This window comes from Rutidosis leptorrhynchoides, chromosome 7, assembly GCF_046630445.1.
Source record: "Rutidosis leptorrhynchoides isolate AG116_Rl617_1_P2 chromosome 7, CSIRO_AGI_Rlap_v1, whole genome shotgun sequence".
NCBI lineage: Eukaryota > Viridiplantae > Streptophyta > Magnoliopsida > Asterales > Asteraceae > Rutidosis > Rutidosis leptorrhynchoides.
Window position 1 is genome coordinate 66,261,041 of NC_092339.1, and position 24,118 is coordinate 66,285,158.

Here is a 24,118-nt window from a genome sequence, read left to right on the forward strand (position 1 = left end):
TGTACCATGCTAAGTCACGCATACATAAAAGGAATAATATGAAAGAAATTCAAAACGGTCAAAATCGAAAAAAGGCAAAATTGAAGGCTTTCGAGGTCTCGTTTCGAAAAATATTTCCGACAAACCGCCTACAGCAGTTTGCCAACGGATAGATCCCGAAAAAATACGCGATTTGAAAAAAAACGGTGACTAAATCGGAGCTACGAGTCAAAAGATACGATAGATCGAACTTTTTGGCCAAAGACACAAAACACAAAGCACCACGAACCGTCGGTGGTGTCTGGTGCGTGGTGCGAATTTGCTAGGAAAGATGTCTTTTTCGGAATCCAGACGACCTCGAATGACAATCACGTTCAGAGAGTCTTGCTCATTTGGCCGTTTTAGGGTGATCTTGAGAATTTCATCACAATCTGAAACCGAAGGTTATGCACCGCCAAATGGTACTCCATTTGGCGGCGCATACTAATGATTTAAAAAAACGTGTTTAATGAAGTTACATTAGATTCAAATTTATACCCGTTATACATAATTACATTGCGAGTGAAATAACAGGCCTTAAAACGATATATACCATGCTAAGTCATGCATGCACAAAACTAATAATAAGATGTAAATTGAAAACGTTCAAAGAGAACATTAAAAATGAGTAAAATGCATTTTTTCGGCATCCTGACGACCTCGAATGTCAAGACACTGTCCAGGAGTCTTGAAGTTAGGGTCGTTTTAGGGTGATTCGAGAATTTCAGCAAAATCTGAAACCGAAGGTTATGCGCCGCCAAATGGTACTCCATCTGGCGGCGCATATTAATGATTTAAAAAAGCTTGTTTAATGAAGTGACAATAGATTCAAATTTATATGTGTTGTAGATAATTAAATTGAGAATGAAATAATAGGCCTTAAAAAAATATGTACCATGGTAAGTCACGCATACATAAAAGGAATAATATGAAAGAAATTCAAAACGGTCAAAATCGAAAAAAGGAAAAATTGAAGGCTTTCGAGGTCTCGTTTCGAAAAATATTTGGGGCAAACCGCCTCCGGTAGTTTGCCAACGGATAGATCCCAAAAAAATACGCGATTTGAAAAAAACAGTGACTAAACCGGAGCTACGAGTCAAAAGATACGATAGATCGAATATTTTGGCCAAAGACACAAAACACAAAGCACCATGAACCGTCGGTGGTGTCTGGTGCGTGGTGCGAATTTGCTAGGAAAGATGTCTTTTTCGGAATCCAGACGACCTCGAATGACAAGCACGTTCAGAGAGTCTTGCTCATTCGGCCTTTTTAGGGTGATCTTGAGAATTTCATCACAATCTGAAACCGAAGGCTATGCACCGCCAAATGGTACTCCATTTGGCGGCGCATACTAATGATTTAAAAAAACGTGTTTAATGAAGTTACATTAGATTCAAATTTTTACCCGTTATACATACTTACATTGCGAGTGAAATAACATGCCGTAAAACGATATATACCATGCTAAGTCATGCATGCACAAAACTAATAATAAGATGTAAATTGAAAACGTTCAAAGAGACCATTAAAAATGAGTAAAATTTATTTTTTTCGGCATCCTGACGACCTCGAATGTCAAGACACTGTCCAAGAGTCTTGAAGTTAGGGTCGTTTTAGGGTGATTCGAGAATTTCAGCAAAATCTGAAACCGAAGGTTATGCGCCGCCAAATGGTACTCCATCTGGCGGCGCATATTAATGATTTAAAAAAGCTTGTTTAATGAAGTGACAATAGATTCAAATTTATATGTGTTGTAGATAATTACATTGCGAATGAAATAATAGGCCTTAAAACAATATTTACCATGCTAAGTCACGCATACATAAAAGGAATAATATGAAAGAAATTCAAAACGGTCAAAATCGAAAAAAGGAAAAATTGAAGGCTTTCGAGGTCTCGTTTCGAAAAATATTTGGGACAAACCGCCTACTGCAGTTTGCCAACGGATAGATCCCGAAAAAATACGCGATTTTTTGAAAAAACACGGTGACTAAATCTGGGCTACGAGTCAAAAGATACGATAGATCGAACATTTTGGCCAAAGACACAAAACACAAAGCACCACGAACCGTCGGTGATGTCTGGTGCATGGTGCGAATTTGCTAGAAAAGATGTCTTTTTCGGAATCCAGACGACCTCGAATGACAAGCATGTTCAGAGAGTCTTGCACATTCGGCCGTTTTAGGGTGATCTTGAGAATTTCATCACAATCTGAAACCGAAGGTTATGCACCGCCAAATGGTACTCCATTTGGCGGCGCATACTAATGATTTAAAAAAACGTGTTTAATGAAGTTACATTAGATTCAAATTTATACCCGTTATACATAATTACATTGCGAGTGAAATAACAGGCCTTAAAAAGATATATACCATGCTAAGTCATGCATACACAAAACTAATAATAAGATATAAATTGAAAACGTTCAAAGAGAACATTAAAAATGAGTAAAATGTATTTTTTTCGGCATCCTGACGACCTCGAATGTCAAGACACTATCCAGGAGTCTTGAAGTTAGGGTCGTTTTTGGGTGATTCGAGAATTTCAGCAAAATCTGAAACCGAAGGTTATGCGCCGCCAAATGGTACTCCATCTGGCGGCGCATATTAATGATTTAAAAAAGCTTGTTTAATGAAGTGACAATAGATTCAAATTTATATGTGTTGTAGATAATTACATTGAGAATGAAATAATAGGCCTTAAAACAATATGTACCATGCTAAGTCACGCATACATAAAAGGAATAATATGAAAGAAATTCAAAACGGTCAAAATCGAAAAAAGGCAAAATTGAAGGCTTTCGAGGTCTCGTTTCGAAAAATATTTGCGACAAACTGCCTACGGAAGTTTGCCAACGGATAGATCCCGAAAAAATACGCGATTTGAAAAAAAACGGTGACTAAATCCGAGCTACGAGTCAAAAGATACGATAGATCGAAGATTTTGGCCAAAGACACAAAACACAAAGCACCACGAACCGTCGGTGGTGTCTGGTGCGTGGTACGAATTTGCTAGGAAAGATGTCTTTTTCAGAATCCAGACGACCTCGAATGACAATCACGTTCAGAGAGTCTTGCTCATTTGGCCGTTTTAGGGTGATCTTGAGAATTTCATCACAATCTGAAACCGAAGGTTATGCACCGCCAAATGGTACTCCATTTGGCGGCGCATACTAATGATTTAAAAAAACGTGTTTAATGAAGTTACATTAGATTCAAATTTATACCCGTTATACATAATTACATTGCGAGTGAAATAACAGGCCTTAAAACGATATATACCATGCTAAGTCATGAATGCACAAAACTAATAATAAGATGTAAATTGAAAACGTTCAAAGAGAACATTAAAAATGAGTAAAATGCATTTTTTCGGCATCCTGACTACCTCGAATGTCAAGACACTGTCCAGGAGTCTTGAAGTTAGGGTCGTTTTAGGGTGATTCGAGAGTTTCAGCAAAATCTGAAACCGAAGGTTATGCGCCGCCAAATGGTACTCCATCTGGCGGCGCATATTAATGATTTAAAAAAGCTTGTTTAATGAAGTGACAATAGATTCAAATTTATATGTGTTGTAGATAATTACATTGCGAATGAAATAATAGGCCTTAAAACAATATGTACCATGCTAAGTCACGCATACATAAAAGGAATAATATGAAAGAAATTCAAAACGGTCAAAATCGAAAAAAGGAAAAATTGAAGGCTTTCGAGGTCTCCTTTCGAAAAATATTTGGGACAAACCGCCTACTGCAGTTTGCCAACGGATAGATCCCGAAAAAATACGCGATTTTTTGAAAAAAACGGTGACTAAATCTGGGCTACGAGTCAAAAGATACGATAGATCGAACATTTTGGCCAAAGACACAAAACACAAAGCACCACGAACCGTCGGTGATGTCTGGTGCATGGTGCGAATTTGCTAGAAAAGATGTCTTTTTCGGAATCCAGACGACCTCGAATGACAAGCACGTTCAGAGAGTCTTGCACATTCGGCCGTTTTAGGGTGATCTTGAGAATTTCATCACAATCTGAAACCGAAGGTTATGCACCGCCAAATGGTACTCCATTTGGCGGCGCATACTAATGATTTAAAAAAACGTGTTTAATGAAGTTACATTAGATTCAAATTTATACCCGTTATACATAATTACATTGCGAGTGAAATAACAGGCCTTAAAAAGATATATACCATGCTAAGTCATGCATACACAAAACTAATAATAAGATATAAATTGAAAACGTTCAAAGAGAACATTAAAAATGAGTAAAATGTATTTTTTTCGGCATCCTGACGACCTCGAATGTCAAGACACTATCCAGGAGTCTTGAAGTTAGGGTCGTTTTTGGGTGATTCGAGAATTTCAGCAAAATCTGAAACCGAAGGTTATGCGCCGCCAAATGGTACTCCATCTGGCGGCGCATATTAATGATTTAAAAAAGCTTGTTTAATGAAGTGACAATAGATTCAAATTTATATGTGTTGTAGATAATTACATTGAGAATGAAATAATAGGCCTTAAAACAATATGTACCATGCTAAGTCACGCATACATAAAAGGAATAATATGAAAGAAATTCAAAACGGTCAAAATCGAAAAAAGGCAAAATTGAAGGCTTTCGAGGTCTCGTTTCGAAAAATATTTGCGACAAACCGCCTACGGAAGTTTGCCAACGGATAGATCCCGAAAAAATACGCGATTTGAAAAAAAACGGTGACTAAATCGGAGCTACGAGTCAAAAGATACGATAGATCGAACATTTTGGCCAAAGACACAAAACACAAAGCACCACGAACCGTCGGTGGTGTCTGGTGCGTGGTACGAATTTGCTAGGAAAGATGTCTTTTTCAGAATCCAGACGACCTCGAATGACAATCACGTTCAGAGAGTCTTGCTCATTTGGCCGTTTTAGGGTGATCTTGAGAATTTCATCACAATCTGAAACCGAAGGTTATGCACCGCCAAATGGTACTCCATTTGGCGGCGCATACTAATGATTTAAAAAAACGTGTTTAATGAAGTTACATTAGATTCAAATTTATACCCGTTATACATAATTACATTGCGAGTGAAATAACAGGCCTTAAAACGATATATACCATGCTAAGTCATGAATGCACAAAACTAATAATAAGATGTAAATTGAAAACGTTCAAAGAGAACATTAAAAATGAGTAAAATGCATTTTTTCGGCATCCTGACTACCTCGAATGTCAAGACACTGTCCAAGAGTCTTGAAGTTAGGGTCGTTTTAGGGTGATTCGAGAATTTCAACAAAATCTGAAACCGAAGGTTATGCGCCGCCAAATGGTACTCCATCTGGCGGCGCATATTAATGATTTAAAAAAGCTTGTTTAATGAAGTGACAATAGATTCAAATTTATATGTGTTGTAGATAGTTACATTGAGAATGAAATAATAGGCCTTAAAACAATATGTACCATGCTAAGTCACGCATACATAAAAGGAATAATATGAAAGAAATTCAAAACGGTCAAAATCGAAAAAAGGAAAAATTGAAGGCTTTCGAGGTCTCGTTTCGAAAAATATCTGGGGAAAACCGCCTCTGGTAGTTTGCCAACGGATAGATCCCAAAAAAATACGCGATTTGAAAAAAAACGGTGACTAAACCGGAGCTACGAGTCAAAAGATACGATAGATCGAATATTTTGGCCAAAGACACAAAACACAAAGCACCATGAACCGTCGGTGGTGTCTGGTGCGTGGTGCGAATTTGCTAGGAAAGATGTCTTTTTCAGAATCCAGACGACCTCGAATGACAAGCACGTTCAGAGAGTCTTGCTCATTCGGCCGTTTTAGGGTGATCTTGAGAATTTCATCACAATCTTAAACCGAAGGCTATGCACCGCCAAATGGTACTCCATTTGGCGGCGCATACTAATGATTTAAAAAAACGTGTTTAATGAAGTTACATTATATTCAAATTTTTACCCGTTATACATAATTACATTGCGAGTGAAATAACAGGCCTTAAAACGATATATATACCATGCTAAGTCATGCATGCACAAAACTAATAATAAGATGTAAATTGAAAACGTTCAAAGAGACCATTAAAAATGAGTAAAATGTATTTTTTTCGGCATCCTGACGACCTCGAATGTCAAGACACTGTCCAGGAGTCTTGAAGTTAGGGTCGTTTTAGGGTGATTCGAGAGTTTCAGCAAAATCTGAAACCGAAGGTTATGCGCCGCCAAATGGTACTCCATCTGGCGGCGCATATTAATGATTTAAAAAAGCTTGTTTAATGAAGTGACAATAGATTCAAATTTATATGTGTTGTAGATAATTACATTGCGAATGAAATAATAGGCCTTAAAACAATATGTACCATGCTAAGTCACGCATACATAAAAGGAATAATATGAAAGAAATTCAAAACGGTCAAAATCGAAAAAAGGAAAAATTGAAGGCTTTCGAGGTCTCGTTTCGAAAAATATTTGGGACAAACCGCCTACTGCAGTTTGCCAACGGATAGATCCCGAAAAAATACGCGATTTTTTGAAAAAAAACGGTGACTAAATCTGGGCTACGAGTCAAAAGATACGATAGATCGAACATTTTGGCCAAGGACACAAAACACAAAGCACCACGAACCGTCGGTGATGTCTGGTGCATGGTGCGAATTTGCTAGAAAAGATGTCTTTTTCGGAATCCAGACGACCTCGAATGACAAGCACGTTCAGAGAGTCTTGCACATTCGGCCGTTTTAGGGTGATCTTGAGAATTTCATCACAATCTGAAACCGAAGGTTATGCACCGCCAAATGGTACTCCATTTGGCGGCGCATACTAATGATTTAAAAAAACGTGTTTAATGAAGTTACATTAGATTCAAATTTATACCCGTTATACATAATTACATTGCGAGTGAAATAACAGGCCTTAAAACGATATATACCATGCTAAGTCATGAATGCACAAAACTAATAATAAGATGTAAATTGAAAACGTTCAAAGAGAACATTAAAAATGAGTAAAATGCATTTTTTCGGCATCCTGACTACCTCGAATGTCAAGACACTGTCCAGGAGTCTTGAAGTTAGGGTCGTTTTAGGGTGATTCGAGAATTTCAACAAAATCTGAAACCGAAGGTTATGCGCCGCCAAATGGTACTCCATCTGGCGGCGCATATTAATGATTTAAAAAAGCTTGTTTAATGAAGTGACAATAGATTCAAATTTATATGTGTTGTAGATAGTTACATTGAGAATGAAATAATAGGCCTTAAAACAATATGTACCATGCTAAGTCACGCATACATAAAAGGAATAATATGAAAGAAATTCAAAACGGTCAAAATCGAAAAAAGGAAAAATTGAAGGCTTTCGAGGTCTCGTTTCGAAACATATTTGGGGAAAACCGCCTCTGGTAGTTTGCCAACGGATAGATCCCAAAAAAATACGCGATTTGAAAAAAAACGGTGACTAAACCGGAGCTACGAGTCAAAAGATACGATAGATCGAATATTTTGGCCAAAGACACAAAACACAAAGCACCATGAACCGTCGGTGGTGTCTGGTGCGTGGTGCGAATTTGCTAGGAAAGATGTCTTTTTCAGAATCCAGACGACCTCGAATGACAAGCACGTTCAGAGAGTCTTGCTCATTCGGCCGTTTTAGGGTGATCTTGAGAATTTCATCACAATCTTAAACCGAAGGCTATGCACCGCCAAATGGTACTCCATTTGGCGGCGCATACTAATGATTTAAAAAAACGTGTTTAATGAAGTTACATTATATTCAAATTTTTACCCGTTATACATAATTACATTGCGAGTGAAATAACAGGCCTTAAAACGATATATATACCATGCTAAGTCATGCATGCACAAAACTAATAATAAGATGTAAATTGAAAACGTTCAAAGAGACCATTAAAAATGAGTAAAATGTATTTTTTTGGGCATCCTGACGACCTCGAATGTCAAGACACTGTCCAGGAGTCTTGAAGTTAGGGTCGTTTTAGGGTGATTCGAGAGTTTCAGCAAAATCTGAAACCGAAGGTTATGCGCCGCCAAATGGTACTCCATCTGGCGGCGCATATTAATGATTTAAAAAAGCTTGTTTAATGAAGTGACAATAGATTCAAATTTATATGTGTTGTAGATAATTACATTGCGAATGAAATAATAGGCCTTAAAACAATATGTACCATGCTAAGTCACGCATACATAAAAGGAATAATATGAAAGAAATTCAAAACGGTCAAAATCGAAAAAAGGAAAAATTGAAGGCTTTCGAGGTCTCGTTTCGAAAAATATTTGGGACAAACCGCCTACTGCAGTTTGCCAACGGATAGATCCCGAAAAAATACGCGATTTTTTGAAAAAAAACGGTGACTAAATCTGGGCTACGAGTCAAAAGATACGATAGATCGAACATTTTGGCCAAAGACACAAAACACAAAGCACCACGAACCGTCGGTGATGTCTGGTGCATGGTGCGAATTTGCTAGAAAAGATGTCTTTTTCGGAATCCAGACGACCTCGAATGACAAGCACGTTCAGAGAGTCTTGCACATTCGGCCGTTTTAGGGTGATCTTGAGAATTTCATCACAATCTGAAACCGAAGGTTATGCACCGCCAAATGGTACTCCATTTGGCGGCGCATACTAATGATTTAAAAAAACGTGTTTAATGAAGTTACATTAGATTCAAATTTATACCCGTTATACATAATTACATTGCGAGTGAAATAACAGGCCTTAAAAAGATATATACCATGCTAAGTCATGCATACACAAAACTAATAATAAGATATAAATTGAAAACGTTCAAAGAGAACATTAAAAATGAGTAAAATGTATTTTTTTCGGCATCCTGACGACCTCGAATGTCAAGACACTATCCAGGAGTCTTGAAGTTAGGGTCGTTTTTGGGTGATTCGAGAATTTCAGCAAAATCTGAAACCGAAGGTTATGCGCCCCCAAATGGTACTCCATCTGGCGGCGCATATTAATGATTTAAAAAAGCTTGTTTAATGAAGTGACAATAGATTCAAATTTATATGTGTTGTAGATAATTACATTGAGAATGAAATAATAGGCCTTAAAACAATATGTACCATGCTAAGTCACGCATACATAAAAGGAATAATATGAAAGAAATTCAAAACGGTCAAAATCGAAAAAAGGCAAAATTGAAGGCTTTCGAGGTCTCGTTTCGAAAAATATTTGCGACAAACTGCTTACGGCAGTTTGCCAACGGATAGATCCCAAAAAAATACGCGATTTGAAAAAAAACGGTGACTAAATCGGAGCTACGAGTCAAAAGATACGATAGATCGAACTTTTTGGCCAAAGACACAAAACACAAAGCACCACGAACCGTCGGTGGTGTCTGGTGCGTGGTGCGAATTTGCTAGGAAAGATGTCTTTTTCGGAATCCAGACGACCTCGAATGACAATCACGTTCAGAGAGTCTTGCTCATTTGGCCGTTTTAGGGTGATCTTGAGAATTTCATCACAATCTGAAACCGAAGGTTATGCACCGCCAAATGGTACTCCATTTGGCGGCGCATACTAATGATTTAAAAAAACGTGTTTAATGAAGTTACATTAGATTCAAATTTATACCCGTTATACATAATTACATTGCGAGTGAAATAACAGGCCTTAAAACGATATATACCATGCTAAGTCATGCATGCACAAAACTAATAATAAGATGTAAATTGAAAACGTTCAAAGAGAACATTAAAAATGAGTAAAATGCATTTTTTCGGCATCCTGACGACCTCGAATGTCAAGACACTGTCCAGGAGTCTTGAAGTTAGGGTCGTTTTAGGGTGATTCGAGAATTTCAGCAAAATCTGAAACTGAAGGTTATGCGCCGCCAAATGGTACTCCATCTGACGGCGCATATTAATGATTTAAAAAAGCTTGTTTAATGAAGTGACAATAGATTCAAATTTATATGTGTTGTAGATAATTAAATTGCGAATGAAATAATAGGCCTTAAAAAAATATGTACCATGCTAAGTCACGCATACATAAAAGGAATAATATGAAAGAAATTCAAAACGGTCAAAATCGAAAAAAGGAAAAATTGAAGGCTTTCGAGGTCTCGTTTCAAAAAATATTTGGGGCAAACCGCCTCCGGTAGTTTGCCAACGGATAGATCCCAAAAAAATACGCGATTTGAAAAAAAACGGTGACTAAACCGGAGCTACGAGTCAAAAGATACGATAGATCGAATATTTTGGCCAAAGACACAAAACACAAAGCACCATGAACCGTCGGTGGTGTCTGGTGCGTGGTGCGAATTTGCTAGGAAAGATGTCTTTTTCGGAATCCAGACGACCTCGAATGACAAGCACGTTCAGGGAGTCTTGCTCATTCGGCCTTTTTAGGGTGATCTTGAGAATTTTATCACAATCTGAAACCGAAGGCTATGCACCGCCAAATGGTACTCCATTTGGCGGCGCATACTAATGATTTAAAAAAACGTGTTTAATGAAGTTACATTAGATTCAAATTTTTACCCGTTATACATAATTCCATTGCGAGTGAAATAACAGGCCTTAAAACGATATATACCATGCTAAGTCATGCATGCACAAAACTAATAATAAGATGTAAATTGAAAACGTTCAAAGAGACCATTAAAAATGAGTAAAATGTATTTTTTCGGCATCCTGACAACCTCGAATGTCAAGACACTGTCCAAGAGTCTTGAAGTTAGGGTCGTTTTAGGGTGATTCTAGAATTTCAGCAAAATCTGAAACCGAAGGTTATGCGCCGCCAAATGGTACTCCATCTGGCGGCGCATATTAATGATTTAAAAAAGCTTGTTTAATGAAGTGACAATAGATTCAAATTTATATGTGTTGTAGATAATTACATTGCGAATGAAATAATAGGCCTTAAAACAATATGTACCATGCTAAGTCACGCATACATAAAAGGAATAATATGAAAGAAATTCAAAACGGTCAAAATCGAAAAAAGGAAAAATTGAAGGCTTTCGAGGTCTCGTTTCGAAAAATATTTGGGACAAACCGCCTACGGCAGTTTGCCAACGGATAGATCCCAAAAAAATAAGCGATTTTTTGAAAAAAAAATGGTGACTAAATCTGGGCTACGAGTCAAAAGATACGATAGATCGAACATTTTGGCCAAAGACACAAAACACAAAGCACCACGAATCGTCGGTGGTGTCTGGTGCATGGTGCGAATTTGCTAGGAAAGATGTCTTTTTCGGAATCCAGACGACCTCGAATGACAAGCACGTTCAGAGAGTCTTGCACATTCGGCCGTTTTAGGGTGATATTGAGAATTTCATCACAGTCTGAAACCGAAGGTTATGCACCGCCAAATGGTACTCCATTTGGCGGCGCATACTATTGATTTAAAAAAAACGTGTTTAATGAAGTTACATTAGATTCAAATTTATACCCGTTATACATAATTACATTGTGTGTGAAATAACAGGCCTTAAAACGATATATACCATGCTAAGTCATGCATACACAAAACTAATAATAAGATATAAATTGAAAACGTTCAAAGAGAACATTAAAAATGAGTAAAATGTATTTTTTCGGCATCCTGACGACCTCGAATGTCAAGACACTATCCAGGAGTCTTGAAGTTAGGGTCGTTTTTGGGTGATTCGAGAATTTCAGCAAAATCTGAAACCGAAGGTTATGCGCCGCCAAATGGTACTCCATCTGGCGGCGCATATTAATGATTTAAAAAAGCTTGTTTAATGAAGTGACAATAGATTCAAATTTCTATGTGTTGTAGATAATTACTTTGAGAATGAAATAATAGGCCTTAAAACAATATGTACCATGCTAAGTCACGCATACATAAAAGGAATAATATGAAAGAAATTCAAAACGGTCAAAATCGAAAAAAGGCAAAATTGAAGGCTTTCGAGGTCTCGGTTCGAAAAATATTTGCGACAAACCGCCTACGGAAGTTTTCCAACGGATAGATCCCGAAAAAATACGCGATTTGAAAAAAAACGGTGACTAAATCGGAGCTACGAGTCAAAAGATACGATAGATCAAACATTTTGGCCAAAGACACAAAACACAAAGCACCACGAACCGTCGGTGGTGTCTGGTGCGTGGTGCGAATTTGCTAGGAAAGATGTCTTTTTCGGAATCCAGACGACCTCGAATGACAATCACGTTCAGAGAGTCTTGCTCATTTGGCCGTTTTAGGGTGATCTTGAGAATTTCATCACAATCTGAAACCGAAGGTTATGCACCGCCAAATGGTACTCCATTTGGCGGCGCATACTAATGATTTAAAAAAACGTGTTTAATGAAGTTACATTAGATTCAAATTTATACCCGTTATACATAATTACATTGCGAGTGAAATAACAGGCCTTAAAACGATATATACCATGCTAAGTCATGCATGCACAAAACTAATAATAAGATGTAAATTGAAAACGTTCAAAGAGAACATTAAAAATGAGTAAAATGCATTTTTTCGGCATCCTGACGACCTCGAATGTCAAGACACTGTCCAGGAGTCTTGAAGTTAGGGTCGTTTTAGGGTGATTCGAGAATTTCAGCAAAATCTGAAACCGAAGGTTATGCGCCGCCAAATGGTACTCCATCTGGCGGCGCATATTAATGATTTAAAAAAGCTTGTTTAATGAAGTGACAATAGATTCAAATTTATATGTGTTGTAGATAGTTACATTGAGAATGAAATAATAGGCCTTAAAACAATATGTACCATGCTAAGTCACGCATACATAAAAGGAATAATATGAAAGAAATTCAAAACGGTCAAAATCGAAAAAAGGAAAAATTGAAGGCTTTCGAGGTCTCGTTTCGAAAAATATTTGGGGCAAACCGCCTCCGGTAGTTTGCCAACGGATAGATCCCAAAAAAATACGCAATTTGAAAAAAAACGGTGACTAAACCGGAGCTACGAGTCAAAAGATACGATAGATCGAATATTTTGGCCAAAGACACAAAACACAAAGCACCATGAACCGTCGGTGGTGTCTGGTGCGTGGTGCGAATTTGCTAGGAAAGATGTATTTTTCGGAATCCAGACGACCTCGAATGACAAGCACTTTCAGAGAGTCTTGCTCATTCGGCCGTTTTAGGGTGATCTTGAGAATTTCATCACAATCTTAAACCGAAGGCTATGCACCGCCAAATGGTACTCCATTTGGCGGCGCATACTAATGATTTAAAAAAACGTGTTTAATGAAGTTACATTATATTCAAATTTTTACCCGTTATACATAATTACATTGCGAGTGAAATAACAGGCCTTAAAACGATATATATACCATGCTAAGTCATGCATGCACAAAACTAATAATAAGATGTAAATTGAAAACGTTCAAAGAGACCATTAAAAATGAGTAAAATGTATTTTTTTCGGCATCCTGACGACCTCGAATGTCAAGACACTGTCCAGGAGTCTTGAAGTTAGGGTCGTTTTAGGGTGATTCGAGAGTTTCAGCAAAATCTGAAACCGAAGGTTATGCGCCGCCAAATGGTACTCCATCTGGCGGCGCATATTAATGATTTAAAAAAGCTTGTTTAATGAAGTGACAATAGATTCAAATTTATATGTGTGGTAGATAATTACATTGCAAATGAAATAATAGGCCTTAAAACAATATGTACCATGCTAAGTCACGCATACATAAAAGGAATAATATGAAAGAAATTCAAAACGGTCAAAATCGAAAAAAGGAAAAATTGAAGGCTTTCGAGGTCTCGTTTCGAAAAATATTTGGGACAAACCGCGTACTGCAGTTTGCCAACGGATAGATCCCGAAAAAATACGCGATTTTTTGAAAAAAACGGTGACTAAATCTGGGCTACGAGTCAAAAGATACGATAGATCGAACATTTTGGCCAAAGACACAAAACACAAAGCACCACGAACCGTCGGTGATGTCTGGTGCATGGTGCGAATTTGCTAGGAAAGATGTCTTTTTCGGAATCCAGGCGACCTCGAATGACAAGCACGTTCAGAGAGTCTTGCACATTCGGCCGTTTTAGGGTGATCTTGAGAATTTCATCACAATCTGAAACCGAAGGTTATGCACCGCCAAATGGTACTCCATTTGGCGGCGCATACTAATGATTTAAAAAAATGTGTTTAATGAAGTTACATTAGATTCAAATTTATACCCGTTATACATAATTACATTGTGAGTGAAATAACAGGCCTTAAAAAGATATATACCATGTGAAGTCATGCATACACAAAACTAATAATAAGATATAAATTGAAAACGTGCAAAGAGAACATTAAAAATGAGTAAAATGTATTTTTTTCGGCATCCTGACGACCTCGAATGTCAAGACACTATCCAGGAGTCTTGAAGTTAGGGTCGTTTTTGGGTGATTCGAGAATTTTAGCAAAATCTGAAACCGAAGGTTATGCGCCGCCAAATGGTACTCCATCTGGCGGCGCATATTAATGATTTAAAAAAGCTTGTTTAATGAAGTGACAATAGATTCAAATTTATATGTGTTGTAGATAATTACATTGAGAATGAAATAATAGGCCTTAAAACAATATGTACCATGCTAAGTCACGCATACATAAAAGGAATAATATGAAAGAAATTCAAAACGGTCAAAATCGAAAAAAGGCAAAATTGAAGGCTTTCGAGGTCTCGTTTCGAAAAATATTTGCGACAAACCGCCTACGGAAATTTGCCAACGGATAGATCCCGAAAAAATACGCGATTTGAAAAAAAATGGTGACTAAATCGGAGCTACGAGTCAAAAGATACGATAGATCGAACATTTTGGCCAAAGACACAAAACACAAAGCACCACAAACCGTCGGTGGTGTCTGGTGCGTGGTGCGAATTTGCTAGGAAAGATGTCTTTTTCGGAATCCAGACGACCTCGAATGACAATCACGTTCAGAGAGTCTTGCTCATTCGGCCGTTTTAGGGTGATCTTGAGAATTTCATCACAATATGAAACCGAAGGTTATGCACCGCCAAATGGTACTCCATTTGGCGGCGCATACTAATGATTTAAAAAAACGTGTTTAATGAAGTTACATTAGATTCAAATTTATACCCGTTATACATAATTACATTGCGAGTGAAATAACAGGCCTTAAAACGATATATACCATGCTAAGTCATGCATGCACAAAACTAATAATAAGATGTAAATTGAAAACGTTCAAAGAGACCATTAAAAATTAGTAAAATGCATTTTTTCGGCATCCTGACGACCTCAAATGTCAAGACACTGTCCAGGAGTCTTGAAGTTAGGGTCGTTTTAGGGTGATTCGAGAATTTCAGCAAAATCTGAAACCGAAGGTTATGCGCCGCCAAATGGTACTCCATCTGGCGGCGCATATTAATGATTTAAAAAAGCTTGTTTAATGAAGTGACAATAGATTCAAATTTATATGTGTTGTAGATAGTTACATTGAGAATGAAATAATAGGCCTTAAAACAATATGTACCATGCTAAGTCACGCATACATAAAAGGAATAATATGAAAGAAATTCAAAACGGTCAAAATCGAAAAAAGGAAAAATTGAAGGCTTTCGAGGTCTCGTTTCGAAAAATATTTGGGCAAACCGCCTCCGGTAGTTTGCCAACGGATAGATCCCAAAAAAATACGCGATTTGAAAAAAAACGGTGACTAAACCGGAGCTACGAGTCAAAAGATACGATAGATCGAATATTTTGGCCAAAGACACAAAACACAAAGCACCATGAACCGTCGGTGGTGTCTGGTGCGTGGTGCGAATTTGCTAGGAAAGATGTCTTTTTCGGAATCCAGATGACCTCGAATGACAAGCACGTTCAGAGAGTCTTGCTCATTCGTGTAGCGACCCCGACAAATCGTCAAGTGACGGCGTCGGCTACGTGGGTCCCATTACCTGATTATAAGTCTTTAAGATAACGTTTGACCAAAATATGTCGCCTTCATTTCAAAATAAAGATTGTTTCAAAGTTTACAAGAATTGTTCAACCAAAAGTTAAGTTACAAGGTTATAAGTACAAATGAAATCTAGGCGACACGGTTTAAAGTAAAGTCAAAAGACGCTCCCTGAAAAGCATGTATACTCGACATCCAATGCAAGTATCAAATAATGAGCGGAAGCATGTATCACATATCGTGCAAGACCTGAGAAAAACATAGAAATCTGTCAACGAAAACGTTGGTGAAATCATAGGTTTAGCAAGTAAATTGTATTGAACCACAAGGTTCTTTAAGAATTGTTCAACCAGAATCGTTCACATTCTAAAATAGTATTTGTATCACGAGCACCCAATTATCAAGGCTTAACCGAATCTTCCCTCTGAATTTTGAATTTAGTGTTAGAACTTACACTATACATTGTTGAAATTATATTTCATTCACTAACGGTAGCGAACCGTCTGAATGAGGGTTTGTTAAACCCGTATGGCCACACAACATAATTACACGCTTACACTTACACCCTGCAAGTGGAACTAATGATAATTGGATTGAGGACTTTTGTTCAAACTCGTATGCATCTTTGTATTCGTATTTGTTCACAATGTAAAAGCATGAAAAGTAAATAAATATGAAATGTATGTGTTTCTCAGCCCACGATGTAAAGAATAAAAGTGATTGAAAAAGTGCGACTATGATCTCACCTTGAGTGCAAGAGTTAATAAAGTACTTCGACAAGTAAACGTGTGCAAAGACAAAGCTAGTCTTGACCTAAACATATAGGTTATATCAATAACGGTAAACACAATCGGTCAAAGTTGTTCAATTAGTCCTATGGCTCGTTACGACTCGATTAAGTAGCATGTGAATCAAATTGTCAAGTTTCATGCAAGATACAAGTAAAGAATCATATTAGAAGGATTGCATAAGTATTTGATTAAGTTTGACAAAAAGTCAAACTTGGTCGGGTCAAGGTCAACGGAAAAGTCAACATGTTCGGGTCGGGTCTCGAACTATTTTTCTAAGGTTTTTAATCATATATAAGCATGTTAGAACAATTATCATGTGAAATGGAGGTCTAGGACATCCCAAACATTTTTCGTCAAATGGCTAAGCAAACAGCCAGTTTTAGGCTATTGGGACGGCGTCCCAGATATCTGGACGGCGTCCTGTTTTGAAGAGTGGGACGGCGTCCTGAGTTCCTAGACGGCGTCCAGGTTTTAAAAGTGGGACGGCGTCCTGAGTTTTTGGACGGCGTCCTGGTTGGTCTCCAGGCCCTGTTTGCTGCATTTTCTAAGTGCACGAACCAAATATCAAACAATCACATTTTATGATCCGCTAACAATTAGAACAAGTATTTTATATCATCGGAAAGCTCTTTCGACAAGAAACACATCTAAGCACTTTTCATCAAGCAAAAACATCATATACAATAACCGAAATCCCATCAAGTGATCAATAAAGGTTCATTTCAAGTTTCAAGTTCATCAATTTGCAATTCAAGACTCGGGAATCTAATTTATACATATGATATGCCGTTTCGAAGGTAATGAAGCATGTAATACAACTAAACACTTATCAATGACGTTAACAAGCATTCAACGCATCAAAAGTTTATCTAAAGCTTATCAAACCCTAGTCAAGCATCACAAAAACAATAATCATGTTAATGAAGTTTCCTTAATCAACCTATACATCAACATGAAGCTAATGATGCTAGTAACACTTTTAAAACATGCACTTTAACAATCTAACAACATTTGATCATCCAAAATCAAAGATTTAGCAAGCAATTTTCATAATGAACTAGTTACACCAAAAACAACAAATCGAGCATACAAATTACATACACGACATCACAATGAGCCATAGACACTAATGAACACACTTTTAAGTCAAGAACACGAATTTAAGGAAATCTAGTGTTTTAGAAATGTTACCCAAAAGTGATGAAGTTGGTATCAAATCGAAGAGGATGAAGAGGGGATCACGAATATGTATTTTGTTTTGTTGCTAGCTCCCTAATCCGGATTTAGATGATGAATTTGTGGTTGAATGTTGAGAGGATTTGAAAGTAGTAAAAAGAAAGAGGAGGTGAAATGAATGGATGAAAGGGAGAGTTGACCCTTTGACCTAGTCAAAGGTTTGATCCTTTGGCGAGTTTGGTCCCTCAACTTTGAATCGGGTGCGAGAAATAACCGAACGAATTATTTTAAGTTACACGGGAGTACGGGAGATATTACAATCCGATAACGAGAATTTTTAAAACGTTACTTAACAAAGGATACGAATATAGATACGAAGGGTATTATTAAAAAGAAAAAGACGGCGTTAAAAATAATTTAACGGAAAAGTGCGGGATGTTACATTATCCACATCTCAAAAGAAATTTCGTCCCGAAATTTAGATGGAAGTAATAGTCGATATCTCTTACTCGAGACTTAGAGTAGTAACTCTACGAATGAGTGAAGGTACTATCTTGGTCATTCCACGAATCTGGACAGTCGGGGTGTTACGTTGTATTGAAGTTCGATTTCACGATCCATGATTTCAATCAGTTTTCCCATGAAGAGGAGTTTGTCATCAATAGTTGGTGCATCTAAAAGGATTGCACATTCCTGTTCCGCATGACACGTTTCTAAGTTTGTTACACGAAATGTAGGATAAACGGAAACTTAATTGAGTCGGCAGTTCTAAACGGTAGGGAGCGGTTCCAATACGCCCCAAAGTTTCAAAAGGTTAAATATTGCGAATATAACCCTCCTCGATTTCCCAAAATGGATTACAACTTTCCAAGGTGCGGTTTCTCAATATTACGCGGTTACACACTGGGATTTGTGAGGTTTTCATCTAAGTTTGGTATGACTCTTTTGGCGACTACGGGTCGTCTCGAGCCCTTCTCGGACTTGAATGATCTCAATTGTTGTTTCCTGATGTAGTTCAGATTTCGGTGTTTGTTTGCCACATGCGTTGGTCCAACGAATAGGGGTATGACATTTGCGGTCATATAGGGTTTCGGAAGTGCGGCGTTAGTACAAGAACGGTAACTATCGTAGTATGAGGGATCAACTAAAAGCGATAATGCGAGTTTGAAACATGTCCTTCCAGGATGTAAATCGTTCGTTTGCTCGGTTCGTCGGTTTGTGAGAGATACACGGTACATGTGTCTAAGCGGGTTCCCAAGGTCTCTTGTAACGCTAGAAGTGAAACGAGTATTTCGATACAGGATAAATGACGAAGATACACCGTGTTGGAATTGAATCTCTTAAGATATGTTTGAACAAGTCAGTTAGGGTTCGAAAAATGTTCGTTAGGACTATTCACCCTCGTGGCGAATACTAATGTAATATGAGGAGTTTATCTATCCATGGAGAAATGTTACAAGGAGTTTCCTTAAACGGAAATGCGAGCGATGAGGATAGGAGTGAAATGAGGACTTTGAATAGGATGAGCTTACATCTCGAGGTTGCCATAACGTGCTTCTAGTTGTCAAAAGTTGAAGTCTGAAAGAGAAACGAGATAGTACACGTAGTTGTATAGTTCGGGGTTGCATAATAGTTGGCCGATTATCAGAAACACAAGGGCGTTAAGTCAAAGAAGAGTGAAGTATCGTTGGATTGTGTGTTATCTTAAATTCCAGTAATATCAGACGGTAATGGTGAAATATCAGGGGTATGTAGTGTGGTACGTGATGACGAGAAAATTGATCGGATCCACAATTTAGTATTCGACTTCTCCGTGCAAGATAACGAATTTAACTAGAAATGTTGGTGTGAAGAATCACGCTCAAGGTTCGATCGCGGAGAGATTAAAGTCGTGTAACACGAGAAAAGTCAGAAATGAATTTTCGGTAATAACAGACGAGGTCTAAGATTTTACGAATACAAGTCTGAGTGGGGAGAGTTTCCTGATTACATGTGGCTTGATTTTGAGATTGATTGAAATGCCTTGATCATTAACATTATGGTCTAGAAAATTGGACTTCGTTCAACAGAAATTCTCACTTGGAGAATTTGGTATAGAGTTGCTCTTTTCTCAAAAGTTCGAGCGTAAGATGGTGATGTTGTTCGTTTTCCTTCTTTACTCGAATAAGTTAAGATGTCATCTATAAATACGATAACAGATTTGTCTAGATAAGTTTGCATACGTGGTTTAGGAGGTTTATGGATACGGACGAGCTTTGGATAAATCGAATGGTACTAAGAGAGATTTACAACTAACGTTGCGAGTTCGGAAAAGACTCAGGAGACATTGTCTCCCTTAACCCCCAATTGATGATAACCGGAACGGAGGTCGTTTTGGAATACACACGGGATTCATGCAAGAAATCATGAGGTCATGGATGCGAGGGAGAGGGTATCGGTTTCCAACCGAAAATTACTCGGTTCACAATAATCTATACAAGACGATGGGGAAACATTTTTTTTTTTTTTTTTTTTTTTTTTAACGAATATGTTCCGAGCTCCCTAGTTCTATAGGTGTCAAGTCAAAAGTCTTAATGTATATCCTCCAATAAAATTTATAGGCACACAATATTTTTCCGTTGGTCACTTAAATCGTCTAAGTAGTATCTAGGGGAAAAAGTGGAATGTAAAGAGCACGAGTCAAAGACTTGTTTATAAAACGTCTAACGGTAACCGAATCGAATAAACATGAAACGTGAGAATTTCGAGAAGAAACATACCCGTGACTAGTCCATCGTCGTCTCGGGCATCCTAGGCGTTGATGTTGAAAGTTTAACGGCGTGCGTTGGGGTTGATTTTCTTATTTGGGCACGCACTCCTAAAATGACCCGGTTGGCCACATTCAAAACAAACACCCGTCTTGGGTGCATTGTGCTCCTTTTGGGCGACGGGAGCGGTATTCCTACAATCGTGGGCTACATGGCCACTTCTTTGACACTTCAAGCAAAATGGTTTGCCACATTCACCTAAATGATGTTTGTAGCACTCGTTACAATACGGTAGGTGTCCGGTATAACCTTTCTTGCCGTTGGGGATGAAGGGCTTCTTGGCGAGGTTGTTGTAATTGCTTGATTGGGGGGCTTCCCATTTTCTTTTGTTGTCACCCGACTCATCCTCGGCTTTAGGTGCCGGCACTTCAATCTCGTCCACTGTTTCAATCAACTGACGGGCCATATTCAAAGCCTCTTGGTGGTTAGCGGGTTTGGATGACATTACTCCCTGTTTGATGCTCTTGGGGAGACCATCCATGTAAAGTTCAACCCTTAAAGATTCGGGGTTCACGAGGTTTGGGCACATCAAAGCAAGTTCGGAGAATCGTTGATTATAGGCCTTAAGGTCATTCCCGACCGCTTTTAAAGTTCTTAGTTCGTGTTCGAGCTTACGGGTCTCTTCGCGCGGGAAGTATTCGGTGATCATCTTTTTCTTTAAGTCGGCCCATGAGAGAGTGTGAGCTTCATCGATACCCACCGACAGCACATACGTATTCCACCATGTGAGGGCGATACCGGCAAAAGTGTGGGTGGAATATTTGACTTTGTCTTGGTCCCGACAACCGCTTATGCTAAAAACGGCTTCTGTTTGCTCAAACCATCGGGTGAGCACAACCGGTCCTCCGGTCCCATCGAAGGTGTGAGGTTTGCACCCCATGAAAGTTTTGTAGGAGCAACCCTCGTTTGAATTACCGGTTCCATGGTTGTTGTGGTTGTGGTTGTTATTGATGTCGGAGGAGTTACTAGCCATAGCCGCACCTATGGCGGTGGCTATCATACGTTGGAGGGCTTGTTCGGGAGTTTCGGGAGGAGCGCGTCGACGAGCCATTGTTCCTTCATGACACAAAAATATCGTTGGTTAGTATTCTAAATAATACTAACCGCGATATGGAATAAAGAATAAGAGAAAATTATCCTTGACTCGCCTTAAATTCTTTATGTCATAATGTCGGAACGTCCATGTGAATCACCGTAATATAATCCCGGAAATTATATTACCCTGATTCTCATGTGCATTTAACATTACTTCATAAAGTCAAGGTGGCGCGTCAACAAAATTTATTAACGTAAGATCAAGATCGAATACGAGTTAGATATGATAGAAGAGTTCGAGTATAAATGCACAAATAGTCAAGTAATTCCTACTTCAGTCTATATGCCGGTTGTAGTCTAGATTCACCTATGTACCCTATGACTCGGGGTGGACACAAATGAACTCTAAATCCCTACAACCAAGGCTCTGATACCACTTGTAGCGACCCCGACAAATCGTCAAGTGACGGCGTCGGCTACGTGGGTCCCATTACCTGATTATAAGTCTTTAAGATAACGTTTGACCAAAATATGTCGCCTTCATTTCAAAATAAAGATTGTTTCAAAGTTTACAAGAATTGTTCAACCAAAAGTTAAGTTACAAGGTTATAAGTACAAATGAAATCTAGGCGACACGGTTTAAAGTAAAGTCAAAAGACGCTCCCTGAAAAGCATGTATACTCGACATCCAATGCAAGTATCAAATAATGAGCGGAAGCATGTATCACATATCGTGCAAGACCTGAGAAAAACATAGAAATCTGTCAACGAAAACGTTGGTGAAATCATAGGTTTAGCAAGTAAATTGTATTGAACCACAAGGTTCTTTAAGAATTGTTCAACCAGAATCGTTCACATTCCAAAATAGTATTTGTATCACGAGCACCCAATTATCAAGGCTTAACCGAATCTTCCCTCTGAATTTTGAATTTAGTGTTAGAACTTACACTATACATTGTTGAAATTATATTTCATTCACTAACGGTAGCGAACCGTCTGAATGAGGGTTTGTTAAACCCGTATGGCCACACAACATAATTACACGCTTACACTTACACCCTGCAAGTGGAACTAATGATAATTGGATTGAGGACTTTTGTTCAAACTCGTATGCATCTTTGTATTCGTATTTGTTCACAATGTAAAAGCATGAAAAGTAAATAAATATGAAATGTATGTGTTTCTCAGCCCACGATGTAAAGAATAAAAGTGATTGAAAAAGTGGGACTATGATCTCACTTTAAGTGCAAGAGTTAATAAAGTACTTCGACAAGTAAACGCGTGCAAAGACAAAGCTAGTCTTGACCTAAACATATAGGTTATATCAATAACGGTAAACACAATCGGTCAAAGTTGTTCAATTAGTCCTATGGCTCGTTACGACTCGATTAAGTAGCATGTGAATCAAATTGTCAAGTTTCATGCAAGATACAAGTAAAGAATCATATTAGAAGGATTGCATAAGTATTTGATTAAGTTTGACAAAAAGTCAAACTTGGTCGGGTCAAGGTCAACGGAAAAGTCAACATGTTCGGGTCGGGTCTCGAACTATTTTTCTAAGGTTTTTAATCATATATAAGCATGTTAGAACAATTATCATGTGAAATGGAGGTCTAGGACATCCCAAACATTTTTCGTCAAATGGCTAAGCAAACAGCCAGTTTTAGGCTATTGGGACGGCGTCCCAGATATCTGGACGGCGTCCTGTTTTGAAGAGTGGGACGGCGTCCTGAGTTCCTAGACGGCGTCCAGGTTTTAAAAGTGGGACGGCGTCCTGAGTTTTTGGACGGCGTCCTGGTTGGTCTCCAGGCCCTGTTTGCTGCATTTTCTAAGTGCACGAACCAAATATCAAACAATCACATTTTATGATCCGCTAACAATTAGAACAAGTATTTTATATCATCGGAAAGCTCTTTCGACAAGGAACACATCTAAGCACTTTTCATCAAGCAAAAACATCATATACAATAACCGAAATCCAATCAAGTGATCAATAAAGGTTCATTTCAAGTTTCAAGTTCATCAATTTGCAATTCAAGACTCGGGAATCTAATTTATACATATGATATGCCGTTTCGAAGGTAATGAAGCATGTAATACAACTAAACACTTATCAATGACGTTAACAAGCATTCAACGCATCAAAAGTTTATCTAAAGCTTATCAAACCCTAGTCAAGCATCACAAAAACAATAATCATGTTAATGAAGTTTCCTTAATCAACCTATACATCAACATGAAGCTAATGATGCTAGTAACACTTTTAAAACATGCACTTTAACAATCTAACAACATTTGATCATCCAAAATCAAAGATTTAGCAAGCAATTTTCATAATGAACTAGTTACACCAAAAACAACAAATCGAGCATACAAATTACATACACGACATCACAATGAGCCATAGACACTAA